Here is a 19763-nt window from a genome sequence, read left to right as displayed (position 1 = left end):
TGTTGACTGACATACCATCGAAGAGTTATACTTGGTAATATTCCACAAAAAACATTTACAGTATAATTTTATTAAAAAATAAGTAACTAGATTTCTGTGATACATTTTTCTATTTTTTCCAAAATTTCCTAAATTTTGACGTTTTTCTCATGAAGGAGGAACATGGCTAGAGCCCAGGGTATAAACCTTGCCTTATCTTTTTTTCAAATGTATCACATATGTATCCAGTTTCCATGTTTGTGAATCCATGCTTGGCATGAGACAGAACTTAGTTATCAATACTTATAATGTTATGCAGAGCAAACCAGAAATGAAATAGTTAATTATTTAAATAGAATTAGCAGTGTTTTCATTCCTGGAATGTGGATTAAAGAGAATCAGAAAACAAAAAATGAAAAATTGTGTTATTGAAACCTAATTTGTAAAGAACGCCATCAGCTCAAAAGATACATCCACTGTTTGCTCTTTTGTTTCTATAGTATATTCGGTATGAATTTGAATGAAGGCATTTACCTCTTTTAAATTTTCTTCTTTCAAATATCAGACAATGGTAGGAATTAGTCAAAACATTTCTATTCTGGAGGGTGGAAAGGGAGTGAGAAGGAAATGTGCTCATGAAGAAAATGAAATCAAGGAAAGATTGAGGCTGACAATATGACTATTTTAGAAAGGGGGCAAAAATTAGAGGATTCAACCCGTTATGTGCATAGCCCTTGATCTTTTTTGTGTGTGAAAGATACCAGCGTCTACCAAAAGGGTTAAAGAAAATGCATTCTGTTGCATCTGCTTACTAAATCCCTTACTTTAGTAGAAATTCAAATTTTGTAAAGATTATTCGTTTTATTGATGCATATAATTATAATCACAAGCCATCTGCTGATTTGGCAGGCATGGTTAAAATTCTCTAACTCTCATAACCTTTCAAGTACAGTGCCCTTGGGACTCTATTTCACTTTTATATTTTGGAAAACATGTAGGGACAAATAAGGGCGGTCATCTGCAGAATGTCAGACCTGAGGAGATGGAAGAATGGAGGTCGGGTTGCTGTTGTGGTGATTTTTAATGGTAGAGGAAGTTATTTCCCCCCCCTTTTTTTTTTTTTTTGCTTCTGACTTCATGAAGGATTATCCTAGATTCTATGATGTATTTGGGAATTTTTTTTTTCCTAGGGATTAAAGCTCTCATTTTGCTCCTGAAAGGCAGGATCCAAGTCTAAACAAAACAAATAAAAAACCTTTCCAAATACTGCCTATATTGGTTTTCACAGGTAAATTAAATATATTTCACGTAGACTTTTCAAACTAATTGAATGTTCCACCAGCTTTATTTTTCTGAAATACTCACACCCAATTGAATAAACTTCTAGGCACAGATTTCAGATTGTAAATAGTTTGTACATGTTGATGCCAACATTTTAGCCTAAAGGTCAAATTTTCAAACTTTTTTTTTTTGGATGAAATTATGTACTGACCACATTTCCCATGGCAGGCATCTTCTTGGGGTTCTTCCTTGCTACCATAAACAGCTGAAGTTTGGTGACATTCCATAGCTGATTCACTTCCTTCTGTAACCCAACCTCATCAACCAGGGGATTCCAAGGGCCAGGATTTGCAAATTAGAGTTGATACATAGGCCATGTCACAGCAGACTTCAAGGGAGGTGAGGGCCATTTGAAAAAGCCACAGGATCCCAGGACTTGGCTTGTCAAAGAATGGAAACATACACACACACTTCTCCTGCGTCCCTCTCTGTCTGTCTGTCTGTCTGTCTGTCTCTCTCTCTCTCTCTCTCTCTCACACACACACACACACACACACACACACACACACCCCTGTGAAATCATTGACCCAAGAACTATTTCTTAGGGTTTGGCAAATAAGAAAAAGAAGTTTTGGTACAAACATTGTGCATATAAATTTTTTCATGACAATGATGATACATATGACAGTAGTAATAATAATAACATTTACCAGGTGTTTACACTGTGCCTTTCACTGTGTTAAGTTCCTTGTAGGTATTATATAAATCAATACCCATAGTATTTTCACTTGTGTCTCCTTTTTGCTGATGAGGCAACTGAAGCCGAGAGACATTCAAGATGTTTTTCCTCAGGTTACCAATCTCCAAACCAAACTCTTTATCTGTCCCTAGTCTATATGGTGTCTGGGCACAGAGTATGGGGGGGGGCAGAAACTGTCAAAAACATTGTGTCAAATGACAGTGGGTCTCAAGTGTGCCTGGGCTGCACTCAGAGTTAAATATCATTAAGTAGTCAAATGATTCTGACCTGACAAGTTGCTTTATTTTCCTTATTGATCACATGTGTCACATTAAGGGTTATGCTGGGTTAAACCTATGGTCCTTGTCATTCTCCAAATTCTATAACTCTATGAACTTTTTATAATGCAAACATTCAATCAGTTTGAAAAATAATTCAGAGATAGCCTAAGCCTTTATGATACCTCTCTAAGGCATCCATATTTCGCATGCCAATTAACCTTGCTTTCAGAATTAGCCTTTCTAAGAACTATATGAGCTTCAGCTCTGATGCTAAACATTGGGTCAAAAGTGAAACATTTGGCCAAACAGCCAGAAATCTTAGCTCACAGAATCTGGGAGCATCAACACAGATACTTAAAAGCATCTGATAATTGAATTCTACCTCTGAGTAGTTTGGTATCAAGCAGAAGACATGTTTTTTTTTCTATTATAATAATGATAGCACTGCCAGTGCCCCAACCACCCTTCTAAGTGCTTTACATCTATGAATTCTTTTAATTCGCACAACAACTCCAACCAGAGCGACAGCCTGCAGGGTAAAGTGAAGGTCTGTCAACAGCCCCGTTTTAGGGGTGAGAAGACTGTGCCATGGGAAGGTGGGGCAAGCTGCCAGGGGGCTCGTGGCTGCAGGGCCAGGGCTCCAACTGACCCATAGCCTGAGGCAGGACACACCAACCTTGTGCAGTTCACCTCTAAGCCTTCTCTCTAGGGACTTGTTAAGATTTCTCTTTGCTTAAAAAAGTATTTCAAAACATAGATTACAGTTTGCCAATATGTTTAGACACTGTGTAGTATTTACTTTTGTATTTTAGATCTTAATTAAGCAGTTACTATTACAGCACTCATAGTTTTCTTCTCTTACTACAGAAGATTAATGTCAAAGCACTTTTACATCTTTTGCAAATACCGTGTTGAAAATATAATGCTAACTAAAAAGAGTCAAGTTAATGAGATTTGACAAAAATCCTTTAGAATAGAAACTGTATTTAAAATCATTTTATTCTTGGGGCTCCTGAGGGGCTCCAAGCATCTGACTCTTGCCATCAGCTCAGGTCATGATCTCATGGTTCTTGAGATCAAACCCCAAGCAGGTCTCTGTGATAACAGAACAGAGCCGGCTTGGGATTCTCTCTCTCCCTCTCTCTCTCTCTCCCCTCTCCCGCTTGTGCTCTCTCTCTTAAAATAAATACACTTTTTAAAAAAAAGTAATTTTATTCTTCCCACCATCTGGTGGAGAAGGTTTGAACTTGGTGAGGAATGCTCACATGACTGTTAAAAGAAAGAAAGAATGTAAGAATGAAGAATTTTAGTCACAACAGAACTCTTCCTAGATAGATAGCACATCAAGTTCACAAGAGATTAAAATAGTTTATTCAGCTCGATATGATTTTCAGATGTTGTTTGCATTTTACATGTACTGAATTTTCCAAGAAAGTCAAGTACTAAGAAAATGTGAGCAGATTACCTAAGCTTCTGTGCCACGGTGGCCTATGCAAAGGTGAAACAGGCTGGGGTCACATGCAGTTCGACTCTGCCACTTTACCCTCATGTCTGTGGGACCAGGGCATCTCATCAGGTTTTGTCCATTCTACTTCTCTTCTAAAACGTAACATTATGGCCTGAAGAACAGAATGACCCCCTTTGCTTTGAGGTAGCATCATTTCGAAGAAGAGGCATTTACAGAGCCTTGAATCCATCCATTCAAAAAACTTACTGAAAACCTAATATGTGCCAGAAACTATGGAAAGCAGTGTAGACAGACACCCAAGATCTCACACCCATGACACAGAACATTGATATTAGGAATACAGTGGGACCTATGCTGTGCAAGAGGCAGGCCCAGAAATGGATTTGAAAACTGGCTAAGAGTCATACATGACAACCATCTGACTTGGATTACAGTGTGGATAGTTAACCAAAATAAGAGATTCAGAAGGAAGAGGTTGTTTAGAGGAAAAGATGACATACACATCAAGTACAAGACAACCCGGTGGTGTTGAGTATACAGTTGATCAGTAGGTCAGACTTGGGATGGAGAGATGGGCATTTGGATGTGGTTTCCAAGGATAATATAGTAGAAAGGGACCCAAATTAGAAACCCGAGGGAATAGCAATAGATAACAAGAAAACAGGAGGAGAGTCCATGAAGAAGGAACTTAGAGAAAGCTGAAGAAATCCAGGAGTGACAGACAAAGCAAAGACATGAACAGTTTCTTAAGGAAAGCCTGATCAATAGTGCCAATGACTCAAAACACAGACTGAAAATGCATGACAGGCTATGCCAAAAAGGAGGCCACTGGTGATATCAGCCAGAGAAACTTCAGTGGAACCAGGGATTGGAAGCCAGATGGCCACGAGTTGCATAGAGAAGGGGGGATGAGAACAAAAAGTCTCTGTGGATTTTAAGAAATGTGACTCTGAAGCACAGAGATCACAATATAGAGAGGAGAAATACATTTATATACTAACTAAAAGGAACCACAAGAGATAAGAAAACTCAAGAGTTTGAGGTCTGCAAGGAAAACCAACTAGAAGTAGGAAGCAAATGTAATGGAGCCCAATGGAAACCTACCCTTAGAAGGAAGGAGAAAGCCTCTTCCTTTAAAACTAGAGCAAAGGTAGAGGTGGAGACAGAAATAGACTTGTAAGTGTAGAGATAAGAGGCTAAGACCGGTCAGAGTTGAGAGCCTCAATGTTCCCCGTGAAATTAGGCAACAAATTCTAATCAACTCTGTGTGAAATGGTTTTAGATGGCAAGTCCCTTTAATGTGGTACTTTGTATTATTACATTCACATCATATTGTTAAAAACAAAAGTTTTTACCTAACCCCTAAGTGTTACTTATAACTGATATTGACACAGAAACTCAGAAGACTAATGAGAACCAGAAGAGCTAGGGACTTTCCTCTCAGATTTGAACTGTTTTTAAACTAGGAAGGGTAAAGGGCAAGAGGGGAGTGTCCTCACCTCTGGTGCCGAGAGGAGGAAGGGGTGAGGAGCAGGAGGAAGAGATTGGCTTCTCTCCACACAGGACAGTGTCCAGCATGTTAGGGGCAATAAATCTGAATCATAACAGGCAGTGGACTCATTTCTGTTCTTAATGTCTCTTCTCTTGACACCGTTTCCTTATTTTATCTGGGAGACAGAACGTCCAACTGTTAGCTTTACTACCTCTGTCCCAGACAAGGTCCCCTTTTTCATACCCAGCTGACCGCGGTGGCCTAGAAATGGATTTCCTTCCTTTCACTCCTCTGCTCAGAGCCATTCAGGGACATCCTATCACACTTAAAATCAGATGCAGACTCCTCACTATAGTCTCTATGGCTGCACCTGCTTTATAAAACAGCTTTATTGAGATATAATCCACATTTGCCCATTTAAAGTGTATTCTTTAACAGTCTTCAATATATTCAGGCCTATGTATCCATCACCACAATCCATTTGAAATCATTTTTCTTCCCCCAAAGAAACTCTACACCCTTTAGCCACCACCTCTAACACTCCATCCACCCCAAGCTCCAGGCAACTACTAATCTACTGTTTGTATCTGTAGCTACACCTATTCTGAGTGTTTCCCATAAGTGGAATCATAAAGTATGCGGTCTTTTTGGTGAATGGTCTCATCTATGTTTTAGCATGCATCAGTACTTGATTCCTTATTATTGCTGAATAATATTCCCTTGACTGGATATACTTAATTTTATCCATTCATTATGGACATTTGGGTTGTTTCTGTCTTTTCACTATTATGAATAATGCTGTTATGGACATTCAGGTACAGTTCTCTGTGGACGTATGTTTTCATTGGGTGTGGACCTAGGAGTTGAATTGCTGGCTTCTATAGTAACCCTATGTTTAACCATTTGAAGAACTACCTGATTGTTTTTCAAGGCAGCTGCACTGGAAAACACTAGGCAATAAAATTACATTTCCACCAACAGTTCTATCGAGGTCTGATTCCTGCACAGCCTCGCCAGCACTTACTATTGTCTATCTTTTTCATTATAGCTATCCTATGGGTATAACGTGGTGTCTCATTGTGATTTTGATTTGCATTTCCCTGGTGACTAATAATGCTAAACATCTTTTCATGTGCCTATTTCCATTTGTACGTCTTTGTTGAAGACCTGACTATTCAAGTCTATTGCCCATTTCTAATTGGGGACTTTGTCTTTCTGTCATTGAGTTGCAATTGATCTTTATATATTCTAGATATGAGAGCTCTGTTTTCACCCCAGGCACATGGTTTTTCTACTGTTTCTCAAATGAAAAAAGATTATTTCTTCTTTAAACTGACATACCCCCAGCTTCCAGCCTTGTTTCCCAGTAGTGTTTATCACTGCTGTCGATTGCACTGTATATTTATTGTTTCCTTGGCTTTGGCCTTGCTTCCACACTGAAATACAATTTCTGCAGTCTATCCCTGCTTCTCTGTCACCTGTCTCATGATGATGAGAGACTGTTGTGATTAAACACATGCACCTTGGAGCTAGAATTCAGTTCCCTGCACTGTTCCTCACTAGCTGTGGGACCCTGGGCAAGTACTTAACTTCTCTGTTTTAATCTCCTCATTTGAAATATGAGACTAATAAATCATCCCTTATCCATATAACTGTGGTGCAAATTGAATTAACATCTAATATGTATACAACTTTTATAGCAGTATCTATCACAAATAAATAATAGAATTTAAAAATTTGATGAGTGTTTTTGACAGATACTTAAAAGAATTTTCCTACTAACGGTTTAATATCCAATGATTTAATCAATCTCAGCAACACATGTCCTCACCATGACTACATAGGGTTATGAATTGGGTACTACTACTACTGTGGGCTTTGCATAAGGAGAGAGTTTGGGATATGAAATTTTTCAGAATTTCTACAGCCTGCCTTGCCTTTTATGTCTGACATCTCATGTAATCCTCACAGCTCAAGAGGGAGGTTCTGCTATGCACCTTTGTCGAAGATGAAGAACCTGACGGTTAGGAGGTTACATGGTTCGGAGATCAAGAACTAGCACATGTCAGAGTGAGATCCCAACTCGTGTCGGTGTTGGTTCTGTGACAAAGTGTGGGACCCTCTAAGTCAGCTGCCTTGAGCCAGGGTCAGGATCTCCAGTCACTGACAAATCATTTCCGGGTCAGTTGTCACTGTCTTCCCTATATACTGGCTTTATGGGTTTTTTTAATGTTTATTTTTGAAAGAGAGAGAGAGCTCGCAGGGGACGGCAGAGAGAAAGGGAAACAGAATCTGGAGCAGGCTCCAGGCTCTGAGCTGTCAGCACAGAGCCCGATGTGGGGCTCAAACCCATGAGCTGTGAGATCATGACCTGAGCCGAAGTCAGATGCTCAACCAATGGAACCACCCAGGGACCCCACGGCTTCGTGATTTATTCTAAGCCATATTTCAGTGTCTTTATTATTTTTACACTTATTAGTGATTTTCTGAACATTCTGTCGAGCATATATCTAGTCAAAATGTAGCACAAAAGTTCACATTCCTTGACTTCATTCTATCCTTGTGGATCTTTCTGTGCTTTGCTCAAAGAAAGACATAGTTGTCCAGCATCACGCTGCCTTTTTAGCCACTGCTACATAGCAGGAAAAACACTGGCATCAGACGTGCTTTTGTGTACTAGCCCTTCCTAACCGTGTGAACTAAGTTTGTTCAACTTCCATTGGGAAGAACAAGGATGTCAGCTTCCTTAGATTGTTGTGAGGTTTAAATAAGATAATAGAAACATAAACTGCCTGGGCTGGTGCCTACGTCAGTGTTGATGCACAAATTAATGGCAACAATAGCTGAAAGCCTCATCTGGTTTTGATTTTACCCTTTCCCTCCTAAATTTATTTCACTCAAAGCATCACTTCCTGCTTTCTGCCCTCCCCACCTCCACTATTATAATTTGAGGCCTTATGTAGAACATTCATTTATATTTTCATGATAAACATTATATTTCTTTTATTATCTTTTTATTTTATGCTTTTTAAGAACTGCTCCATGCTAACCTTGTTGGGCATTTGTAATGTGCCACTCTGCTAGTTTTAACATGTGGTTCAACTGGCAGTGGTGGTTCTTAAATCTTAATACCTCCCCATCCTTTTGTGTTGAGTCTCTAGTTTTAGGTTTTAAAAACATAGTCATATCACATGTGCTTTTTTGATTTGTAAAATTAATCTCAATTTAGAAGCAAATTGTTTATAAGACTCTTATTTTGTTTATTTGATGTTTATTTATTTATTTTGAGAGAGTATGTGTGTGTGAGCAGGGGGGGGGGGTCAGGGAGAAGGAGAAAGAGAATCCCGAGCAGGGTTTTACATGGGGCTTGATCCCATGACCATGAGATCAGGAGCTAAGCCCAAAACAAGAGTCAGATGCTTCCCTAGCTGAGCCCACCCAGGTGCCACCAAGATTACTATTTTCTACTTCACTAGTCATCAGATACACCATCAGTAATTCAATAATCTACTTTAGAGCATTGCAGTTATGACTCTTAGCTAATCTATCTGTAATGTTTTCACTGGTGCAACTTTTTGCTACATTGTATGGCTATTCTCATAGTTTAGGCAGTGACTTCAATACAGTTCCTTGTTTTCTTAATTAATCACCTGGTACTCAGTCAACATTCTTGTTGAGCATCTTCTCTATGAAGGGAAGCAAAGAAGAGATTGTCCTTGCCCTGGAGGAGCATCCAACCTAGAGCAGAAGATGTATATGCCAATGGTGACTCATTCTGGTGGGCCAGGTGCTGTGACAGGTACAGGCGAAGCTTCCTATGGGAACGTGGAACCCAGACTTGGGGCAGGAGGTGTTAACAAGATGACAGGAAGCCCTACAGACTCCTCCGAGATAAAACCTACATTTCACAACCACTCTTGTCATTCACGACGACAACACACATGAACACGAGGCCTCAAAAAGCAGGGATTCCATACTTCTTCCAAGACATTTTCTTCCCACACACGCTTTTGGGGAAAACCTTAACGTGGCCCAAAAATATGTAGTCTGTTGCCTCTGACAGAAAACTAAGGTCACATTCCCTCAGTCATCTGCCATAGCTAATGACACACTGATATAGGGAGAAGGCAATTGGCAAATGAAAACCAATAAAAATAATAGACTGGAATTGGATAAGCATAGGACAAAATGCCTGATATGAACTGTACTGACCTCTGATTAATCACATGAGACAACTATAAAACCAGATGTTCAAATGACCAAAGGCACATATTTAGTCTGATTCATTGTAACTCTTAAAAACCATCCAAGGAGAAAGATCAGTTATGATCTTGATATTCACATGCAGGCTCAGCCCATGACTACAATGTATATATTCATTCTAAATGTGTGTGATTATACGTGCTTTACTTGACTATACATGCAGCTGTTTGTGTTTCTAGAGGAGCATTCTTATCAAAGCCATCAAATGACTCCTCCATGCTACCAAGGAATAAATTCAGCACCCACATCTCCTCAAAGATTTTCATTTTATTGCCTCTTTGACTTGTACAATGGATAGATCTGTCCTATTAGTGTGGCATACACCATATACCCCACTCCACTCACTAAACCTCTACCTGTTAATGTAAATGTTTTCCCTCTCATCTCCAGGATAGATGCTTAAAGGTTTGAGTAAATAAGTTAATGACCTTATTAAAGAATACCATTCTATATCAAGAGAATTGGTCACACTGGTATTAATGAAATTCCTAGTTTGTGACATTATTATTTTCTTGCATTTAGATGAGATTGATACTTATTTTTAAATTATTTAATGTTTATTTTTGAGAGAGAGAGAGACAGAGACAGAGCACAAGCTGGGGAAGGGAGAAAAGAAAGGGAGACACAGAATCCGAAGCAGGCCCTAGGCTCTGAGCTATCAGCACAGAGCCTAATGAGGGGCTCGAAGTGAAAGCATGACCTCAGCCAAGTCAGGTGCTCAACCGGCTGAGCCACCCGGGAGCTCCGAGATTGAGACTTTTAAAATAGCTTTGTTTAAAAAAAAAAAACATCAGTGAGATAGCAAATCCAAATGAGTGGTGGCAACAATTCAGAAGGGGCACTGATTCTTTTTAGAATCTTTCTCATGTGCTTACTGATATTTCTTACACTGTGCCATATTCTCCAGCTTTACTGGTGTATGATTTATAAGTTCATTTTCAAGATACTGAGTAGTTTTTCCTGGCCTGAGGAAATCAATATGCAGCCACCTAACTTCTGCTCAGTGAGAAACTTAGTGTTTCCAAGACTCACCCTCGTCTCTTTACTAAACACTCAACAATGTTTTGTTCCATAATTTACCTTATTATCAACTGGTTGGAGTCTTCTCTTTATAAAATGCACATTTCTATGAATGCTGTTGCAAAATGCCCTTTTAAGAGCTTTATCACTGAGATATTTACATGAACAGAAATGTAAATGTATTTTTAGTATTAGACCAAGTTTTTTTTTTAATCTTTCAAGGAGGTTCAGGATAGCGTGTTCTTCAAAATAGCAGTGATTGAAAAAGAACACTTCACATGGTGTGTATGAGAAACTCGCTGCACCAGTTAGAAATTGCCAGAATTACTAGGGCTAGTAAACCATCGAAGTCTCAGAGAAATTTGCATCATTGCTTGACACTGAAGTTTGCTTTTATGATATAATTTTTAATTACTTCATATCCATATTTTATTTGCTTTTGGCAAGTTTAAATACTGTGCAGGCTTAGATTCGTAATTTGTGAGTTTACATTTGATAATGGCACCTGTAATGAAGAAGTGCTTAATTGCTGTTTCTTTCTTGACATGAATGTGTTCCTCTGAAGGGAAGATCAAGTTCAATAAGCTATAAAGTGGGTCTCAAAATTTATTTCCACATGAGCCAGAACACTCACTTCTCCTCTGTTCCTTCCTAACATAATGTATTAAGAACAGAACAAATAAATGCCTCTAGAATACAGTGGAAATGCTCCTGCTCTGTATGGGTGTGGATGATTTTGCCTTTGGGGATTAGGATTCTTCAGTGCATTTAATAATGAAGATACAAGGCAATGCTGCTCAACGTGTGAGCCACAAAGCATCAGCACCGGCTTCATCTGGGAACCTGTTAGAAATGCACATTCTCAGGCCCCGCGCCTGACTGCCTGTGCTTTAACAAGGCCTCCAGGTGATTCTGACACCAAATGAAGTTTCAGAACCGCTGCTGTAACGCTCTGCTATTCAAAAAGGTGGGCCATGCATCAGCAGGAGCCTCTGGACCCTTATTAGAAATGCAGGACGTAAAAGTGTCAGAATCAGGACCTGCATTTTAACAAGGTACCCAGGTGACCCTTATGCAGATTACAACCCGACAGCCACTGATCGAAGGGTTAAAGCCGGAAACTTACCAGTGGGAGAGTATCCTCTATTCAGAGACATTTTGGAAGCTGTCAGAATGGCCCTCAATAGATACTTTACATTGTATATTGCCTCTCAGTTCCCTCTGGAATCAAAAAGGGGGAAGAGATATGTAAACCTCTTGTCTGCGATGCCCAAAAATACATAAAAGCACACGGGGCCCACATTATGAGATGTAGCAGAGCTGTTATCTGGGTAATAAATCATATGTGTGTATATATGTATGTACATGCACACATACCTGCACACATATCACATGATGACCTAGAAATATTAGGTGAACACAGTTTTCAGGTCTAAAGTTTCTTGAAAATTCAAATTTCTGATTCACTTTTGATGTACAGATTACATCTATGTTTTCTGTCCTTTTTGGTTGCTTCTGTTTTGCATCTTTTTGTCTTAGATTACTTTTGAGCTTCGAATTTAATTTTTCTCTAGGAATCTTTTTAGAGTCTTTCTCCCAGTCAAGGAAGTTGGGAACTTTCAAGGCTCCGTCTCATCCTGACGGGTATTTCCCTGTTCCGATGCCAGGGAATATCAGTAAGACAAAGCTGTCTGTGGAGGTGATGAAGTTTGCCTCCTTCCAAGGATTTGGCCTTTTACACCTATTGCTGGTGACTCCAGCGGCCTGGGAACACAAGAATAGTTGACCAAGAAAAATCTTATTTCTAAACACATTTTTAGAAGGGAAGACACATGAAAATTAAAAGAGTAAAAAAACCCATTGAAATCGTTGCACAACAGACACCCCTGTATGTAAATAGGACTGTCACTCGGTGTTTGTCCACAACCAGAGCTCCAGATGAACCAGCGGAGTGCGCAGTGACAGGGACAGCTGACTCATTAGCAGAGAGCAGTGAAAGGTAATTAACCCTGGGAAAAGTACAGCTGCCGTGCGGCCTGCTCCGTTCTGTAGGATCTGATTGGAAATTAGTGTTAAACCACTGACTCTTTTTTTTAAAGACGTTCACTCTCAGGTGTGTCCCTAGGAAAGGTTCTCAAACGTATTTATATACAAAAGAGCCCAAACCTGAAAAGCATTTTCTGATAACAGTAGACACCTCTTTTTCTTGTGAAGGGGGAGTTCTTCTGAATGAATACTGTTTGACGATTCAAGATTGGTAGTATCCCAACCCACCGTCTAATAGTCAGAATGTAAATTACTCGAAAGGATTGTTGTATATAGTTAATAAGCTGTAGATAATTGCCATTTAATTAAGTTTTCTCTTTTTTTTTTCTTTCCATTTTCCCTCTGTCGATGCATCTCATCAGTAGCAATGGAAACTCTCCAGTCAAAATCCAATGAATATTAGGGAAGGTAAGTGAAGACTATTTAAAAATAAACTTTGTCTCAAAGAGAAAAGATTCCTAACTTTTGAATTGTCTTCAAAAACTTTAGAAGTTAGGAACTTGGTTTTAGGGGACAACCAAAAATGTCCCATTTTGTTAGTGTTGGTATCATCATGGTAATTTGTGTTATATACATTTTTTTTGAGGAGTACATAGACTTACTCAACCTGACTATGACTTCACATGGTGCAAATGAAGAGCATTAAAACTTTAACACAGCCAGAATTCATATATGTAGCTAAAGAATGTGGCTGATGGGATAAGGCCCCCACCCACAAAAGTGCCCGTGTCCTTACATGGTAGGAGGAAGGTGAGGAAATTAAGAACTTAGCAATGAGGAGATTATGCTGAATTATCCAGGTAGGCCCAATTAATTGTATGTTCCATGAGAGAAGGGTGGGAGAATGAGTCAGGGAGATGCCACATAAGAAAAACTCAACTCAACCCACCCCATGCTGGCTTTGGAGACGGAGGAACAGAGCCACCAGCCAAGGAATTCAGCCACCTCTAGAAGCTGAAAACTGAACGGCTCTCAGTTTACAGCCAGCAAGAAAACACGGACCTCAGTCCTGAAACAGCAAGGAACTGGAGCCTGCCAACAACCCAAATGAGCAAGAAAGCGAATTTTTCCTGCAGCCTCCAGAAAGGAGTGCAGCCTGATTTGATTTGAGCCTGATGATGCTGTACCAGACTGTGGGCCTGCAGAGCTGTAGAAGGACATACCTGCATTGTTTTTAAGTCTGTGAGTTTTTAGAAGTTTGTTATAGCAGCAATAGAAAACTAATACAGAAGAGAAGTCAATCAATAGATGGGGTATGGTTTACAGCCGGTAACATAAATCCAGGGAGAAATTTCCTGCGTGTGAATGGAGAGGAGAAAAATTTCTCAAGAGGACAAGGCTGGTAGTCTTCAAAAACTGGAATATTTATTTCGTAGACCCTAATGATGGTTGCCACCAACTTTAAGAATTCTGTCTTCTGCCTTGCAACGCTTCTCACCCCCACCATAGACACGCACAAACTCATCACATGATACTTTTGTCAAACACAGTGCCTATATCATTCAAAGTGCCAATGAGCACCTTGCTTCACTGGAATGGTTATGAGTCTGTGTTAAGTGAGCAAGGCTGAGGAGTGGAATGCCAGTGGATGAAAGCAAGGTCCCTGCTGCAGAAAGAAAGGCTGATTTGACAGTCCCAAAGTAGGCCGAGCCTCGTGCTTCACAACAGATGGCTATCATGGTGAGCCCGGTTTTCCCCCCTTGCTCCCTGTGTGAATGCTGGCTGGGGAAGGGGGTGAGGTCACTTGGGCTCCTTACTTCACATGTGAAATTGATAACACCTCCTCAGAGGCACATCATGCTAACTAAGGAAGAGGGTGTGTGAGTCCTTACACTAGTGCCTGTCTAAGAGTTGAGTGAAGGTGAGCTGACTTCATTTAGAAAACACCACTCACTTCACTGTTTTGATTTAAAAAAAAAAAAAAGTAGATTGCTTCTGTCTTTCCTCATGGCTAGTGTCATTTTGTATCCAACACAAAAGTGGCCAGTTTGGAGTGTATGGGGAAATCTTGCTTAAAATAAAATGTTTGAGTGCTTAATAGTCAGGTTGTCCTGGCACGCATTGAATAAGAAAAGTGAGGGATAAACACTAGGAACTGGAAATTTTTTAAATAAGTTAGAGATCTTCCTTGATTGTTTTTTTGCCAAATTAGAAAAATTAGAAGGCTATCTTCTAATTTTACCTTTGGCTTTTATTCTTACAAGAGGGCCAATTTAATTCATAAATTATAATTTTCATATAAATGAGATAAAAGTAGACATTGGGGGAATCTGACCATAAATCCTGTTACATTTCATGTCTTCTTTGAATTTTGGGAGCTGACATTTTCAACATCAGGGAAGACAAAATTATAGTCTCCTTAGCTGGCATAGCAATCAGAAGAAATCTATAGAGTCTCAGATGCTATGTGCCTGGGATGTTTTGTATTCAAATACAATTATTAAAATATTATCTCAAGGTCTTTGAAGAATATCCTTTTTGACTTACTTAATTCAGTCATCATCTACTGACCACCTACCCTGGCCACAACGTTATGTTGCTGTGGAAAGGCAACAAGACACAGCTTCTCACCTCCAAGAGCTTCTAGTGACACAGAGAAGAGCAAATGGACACGAGTGAGGTAACATTAGGCACAACAGACAAATCAGGAGGAAGTACCATCAAAACACTATTAGGGTGCAGAATTCTGTGAGATGCTGTCCTTTGATCCACTCCACGAGTGACACATCACTTTTCTGCAGACAGATCCTGCAGTTCTGACACTAAAGGGGACCGTTCCTTTGAAAGTTACAAATGAAACAAACAAATTCTAAACATTTCCTTTTAGCTATTTAATTTTGACCATTTAGTGTCCTTTGACCCTTGTGTAACTATATAAAATAATGACCTTGATACATTGTTTGAGCAGGCGAAGTACAATTTCAACTATTTGTATCTTTTCAATTGGCCTTCGGGGACATTCACTTATTTTAGTCAAAGTTCTCTGACTCTCTCTGGGGATGAATTCTTCAGGAAACATCATTTTCGAGAAGCTTATCCAGTTTGGTCCCAATGTGCCTTCTGCCTCCCTCCATAATCATGCTTCCACATCTCACTGGAATCCTCAATTTGTTTGTTTGTACTTAGGAGGACAAAAGTTGTGCTTTATCTATCTCTTCATACTGTTTAGCACAAAGCAATCCATCAGTTGATGCTCAAGAATTGTGTACTAAGCCAAGAATAAGTAAATTTTTTTCAAGAGAACTATACTTACATTAAAGAAATCTACATTAAATTAAACACTGCTTTGAGAATAAAGTCCAACAATCATTCTGCAAAAATCCAGTTCTCCATTGGCCTCAACAATTGAAGGTCATGTCACTTTCTCTGTAGATTTCGGTAGATTCACCCAGTCTATATTTCATAGTCAGATAATGAAGATAAAGGACTCTATTCTTTTGATTTAGAATATGGAAGATATCAATGAAAAATAGTTACTGTTGGGGAAAATCAGTAGACTTGTGGGGAAAATTTCTTTAAAAATATCTTAAAAATGGATCAGGAAAATAGAACATGTCTAAGCATTACTATAGATCATAGTGTGTAACAATCTATATAATCAAATAGATTAAGTAGAGAAAATTCCCTTTACATAACATAAAGCCTCATTTTTTAATCAACAGGTGCCCTTTGAACTTTATTAAAAATGTTTTGACATTATAAGCTTGTTTAGTATAGAGTTACTCAAAATAGCACATTTAGTTGCAACACAAGCCTTGAAGTTAAGTGGTTAGTTTAATAAAACAGAGTTTCCATAGTTACCACAGGCAAACAGAGGATAACTTTTATTTCTTTGGCAGTCAGGAAGGAGCTTTAGAAAAAAGATTAAGCAAACAGATCCAAGCAGGTTCATTATGTGGGGTTCACACCTGATTGGCTTTTTAAAAGAGGAAACTCTTGCTATAACAGGAAATTAAAATTTTGCCCACTAAAACGTATAGCAGCACATTAAGAAATATGAACACTCCCTTTGGGCATTTCCAACTAGATTTGGAGTCGGACGGAAAGCTAGTTTAATAAGATGTCTGCATGAGATGCAGTTTTGTTCACAGTTTGTGACATAAGCCATGTCACAAACAAGTGGGTAACATGCCACTCTAGAAGACAGTGGTGCCTGGCTCTACGCGACAGATCGGACAGTCTTGGGGCTAACATGTTGTCGAAAGGCGCGATGGAGGGCGAGTGGCCACCCGTGCTGGTGAACATGCCTCCCTGTGCCAGCATCATTGTTTTCTCAGTGTCGCCTTGAGATGCACTCTCTCTGAGAGCTGATGGAGGTCACTTTCCGAGTCGTCCTCTGCTGCGTCTTACCCAAGGAGTCCTTCCCAGCTGACGGTTGAGAAACAAAATGATGTGGTTTCCAGTATCTCACCTTCAGCTCCCGAGCCTTTAAAGCAGCTGTGATTAACAGGACTTTTACAAAGTTTCTATGTAGTTACAAGGACAGTTTCAATCTTCTGTCATTTTTTTGCATTAGCTATGATTATGCTTTTACCACAAAAATGCATTTGTTTTAAAGGTAACAATACAGACTAGGAGAATAGCTTATGTTTCATCTATATTTATCAGCACTCACTGTACATTTGTGTCTTCATTACCAGGAAATATTAAGGGACATTGTGCCATCTATTCCTGTTTACAGTTTATTATGCAGAGATAGGAAACACTTAGCATGTAAAATGAATGTAGAAATTATTCCTGGATAGAAACACGGACATTTCCCACTCGTTGGCTCTTTCTCCTCCATCACCGGATCAGAGTGTAATTGTCAGTAATCAGGCCTGCTTGCTGCTGATAAAACCACTCTGAATGCTAGCAGCCTTCTTTGTGTGATGACTCAATTATTCCAGAAGTGCCTCATCAAATCTGCCCCATCAGCTGGGCTAATAAATAAGGAGAAGAAACTGGCCCCCCAAAGCAAATTATAAATCCATTTGCATTAACCATTTCGCTGGTCCATGATCTAGGCAGAAAGAAGCATGGCAGATTGTGTTAAGCTTATTTGAATATGTTTATAATGTTTACAGCACGCAACTTTTTTTTTCCCACAAGGTGTTGGAATTATCAGTCATGAATGGCATCTAAATGCAGTTATGTTAATTGCAGCAAGGCTTTAAGTATCTTTGAGGGCTATTTTGTTACTTAAATCAGGTGAAAGTGAAATCCTCTTGTAGGGAGAAATACGGATGTTGCACAAGTTACTGGCATTGCATTCCAGTTTAAGGAGAAAGGGCTTGTGTTCAATTTCTGCAGGTACTGGAAGAACAAATACAAATACTATAATGATTGCTAGTACAAGTACAATTCCTTTATATCTATCACAGTGGAAACCAGAAGTGATTTTGATGCTCTGTGTGACTTCAGCAATTTGCAAAGCAAAAATTGCATTTTCTGGGAGGAGATCAGAGTTGCCACAGCCCTCCTTGGACTTAAAATGCCTTCAAAGATTCTAGAGGGCAGAGATTTCAAAAAGCCAGGCAAACCAGTAAAAATCAATTAAGTCCATTCATGGAAATCTTGTACATGGACACATCTTATGTGTATCCTTTTAAAATGACAAACGATGCTGGGTAACAAGAAGGCTTTTTTATATTTGAACTTCAGTGATCCATCAGGGAAGCAAAAAATGTTCAAAATCGACCATGAAAGGCAGTTTGGTTGCTAATATCAAAGAATTAGTCTGGTTGAAGACGTAACGATTTAAAATCCAGACGTTCTCCCCGAAAGTGAGTGATGCCGTTGACCCGCTTTGGAGTGGGGGCTGGGTTTTCTGCGGAGTAGTCCCAGATTGGCTGGAGCTCATTCTGCCACCACGACCATGATCCGGAACAGAGTAGAGGCTGACGGGAAGAGGAAATCTGGTGGCCAGTAAACCGTATTTATCTTTGCCTAAACAACTTAGACAAAACTCCCTACCTCTCTTCATACTGGTTAAGTACATCCCCTAATACCAACCTAGAGAGCTGAGCAGAAGGAAGTCCTCTTTGATGAGGTGAATGCACGGCGGTGATAGGCTGACATAATCTGGGGGCATTGATTGTGAAATACATAATCTCTGACGATGATGGAAAAGCCAATTGCATAGCTCATTGATTAGACATTCCAGAATAAGGGCTTTAGGGTTTCATTAGGGATTTAATGGAACTACATGGAAATGGGAAAACAAGGAATTTGTCCAGGTAATGATATCATGAAGGCTTCCACAAAAATGGACTCTAAGTTAAATTATCATGCTAATTCATGTAGATGGAAACATGGAAACTTAGGATTGTAAACGATTTGCCATGAGGTAGGAAAAAAAATGAGCCAGGATCCCGCACCCCCCCCCTCACCCGGTCTCATCATTCCCCCTAATGAACAACTGGTGAGGACCTGAATCTTTGAAAAGTGATTTAGGAGATGCAAGCTATTAGACCTTGTGGAGACACGGCCTCAAAGGATGGCAGTGCTAAGGTAAATAGGCTGGCATTCTTCTGGGTTTGTTTTACTACTTACGAGACTAAGTCAGAGAGTGGTCGGTCTCTGCCCCTTGTATTGACATTCAAACTTCTGAGAGGCCGTGCATTTCCATTTTGAGTGAAATACAAAGGTCTGGTTCCATCAGGAAGCAAATTCCAAACAGAAACTGGCGGTGGTAGTGAGCTCCTACTACTCACAGAGCTACAAGTGTAATATACCTTTCGTAGTAAATTGATTGGTCCTGTCATCTAATTTTTCACTTTAGTTGAAAAGTTTTTTTTTTTTAATATTGCTTTTTGTTTTAACCGTAAATCAATGTGTGGTTCTCGGTTTAAGGATACAGTGGAAGTGTATATCATATTACTTTAGGTCATTCACTCCCTCACCCCCCCACCACCTTTAAAATATAACCTGATATACCCTTTTAAAAAATCACAGAGCAGATCCATTTTATTGTATCATTGGTTGAAGGGACCGTCTTTTCCAGAAGCAAGTACTCACGCATGAAGCAGCTGTAAAGAACTAAGAGGCCCTAATTATTGGCATATAGTAAAGCAGACAAATGAAGTAGTTTGTGATGACTCCATTTAACAAGTAAAGCCATGTCTTAATTAAAAAGCACATTTAAGGACTATGTAGGCCATTAGGCTACAAACACTTGGCGCCTGCCATATAGTTTTATCCTTTAAGATTGGT

At 39.5% G+C, this 19763-nt stretch overlaps 1 protein-coding gene across 1 annotated transcript in view; it reads left to right on the top strand.

Moving 5' to 3' along the window:
* The window catches only part of ST18 (ST18 C2H2C-type zinc finger transcription factor), a 148174-nt gene that overhangs the window by 8523 nt on the left and 119888 nt on the right, over window positions 1-19763 (top strand). The window contains exon 3 of the mRNA XM_029923786.1: window positions 12935-12977. The gene's annotated coding sequence lies outside the window, so the exon portion shown is untranslated. The remainder of the gene's footprint in view (window positions 1-12934; window positions 12978-19763) is intronic.

Source organism: Suricata suricatta, chromosome 15 (genome assembly GCF_006229205.1).
Source record: "Suricata suricatta isolate VVHF042 chromosome 15, meerkat_22Aug2017_6uvM2_HiC, whole genome shotgun sequence".
In the NCBI taxonomy this organism is placed as follows: domain Eukaryota; kingdom Metazoa; phylum Chordata; class Mammalia; order Carnivora; family Herpestidae; genus Suricata; species Suricata suricatta.
The sequence above is the reverse complement of the archived record's forward strand: the minus strand, read 5'-3'. Positions and strand labels throughout refer to the sequence as shown.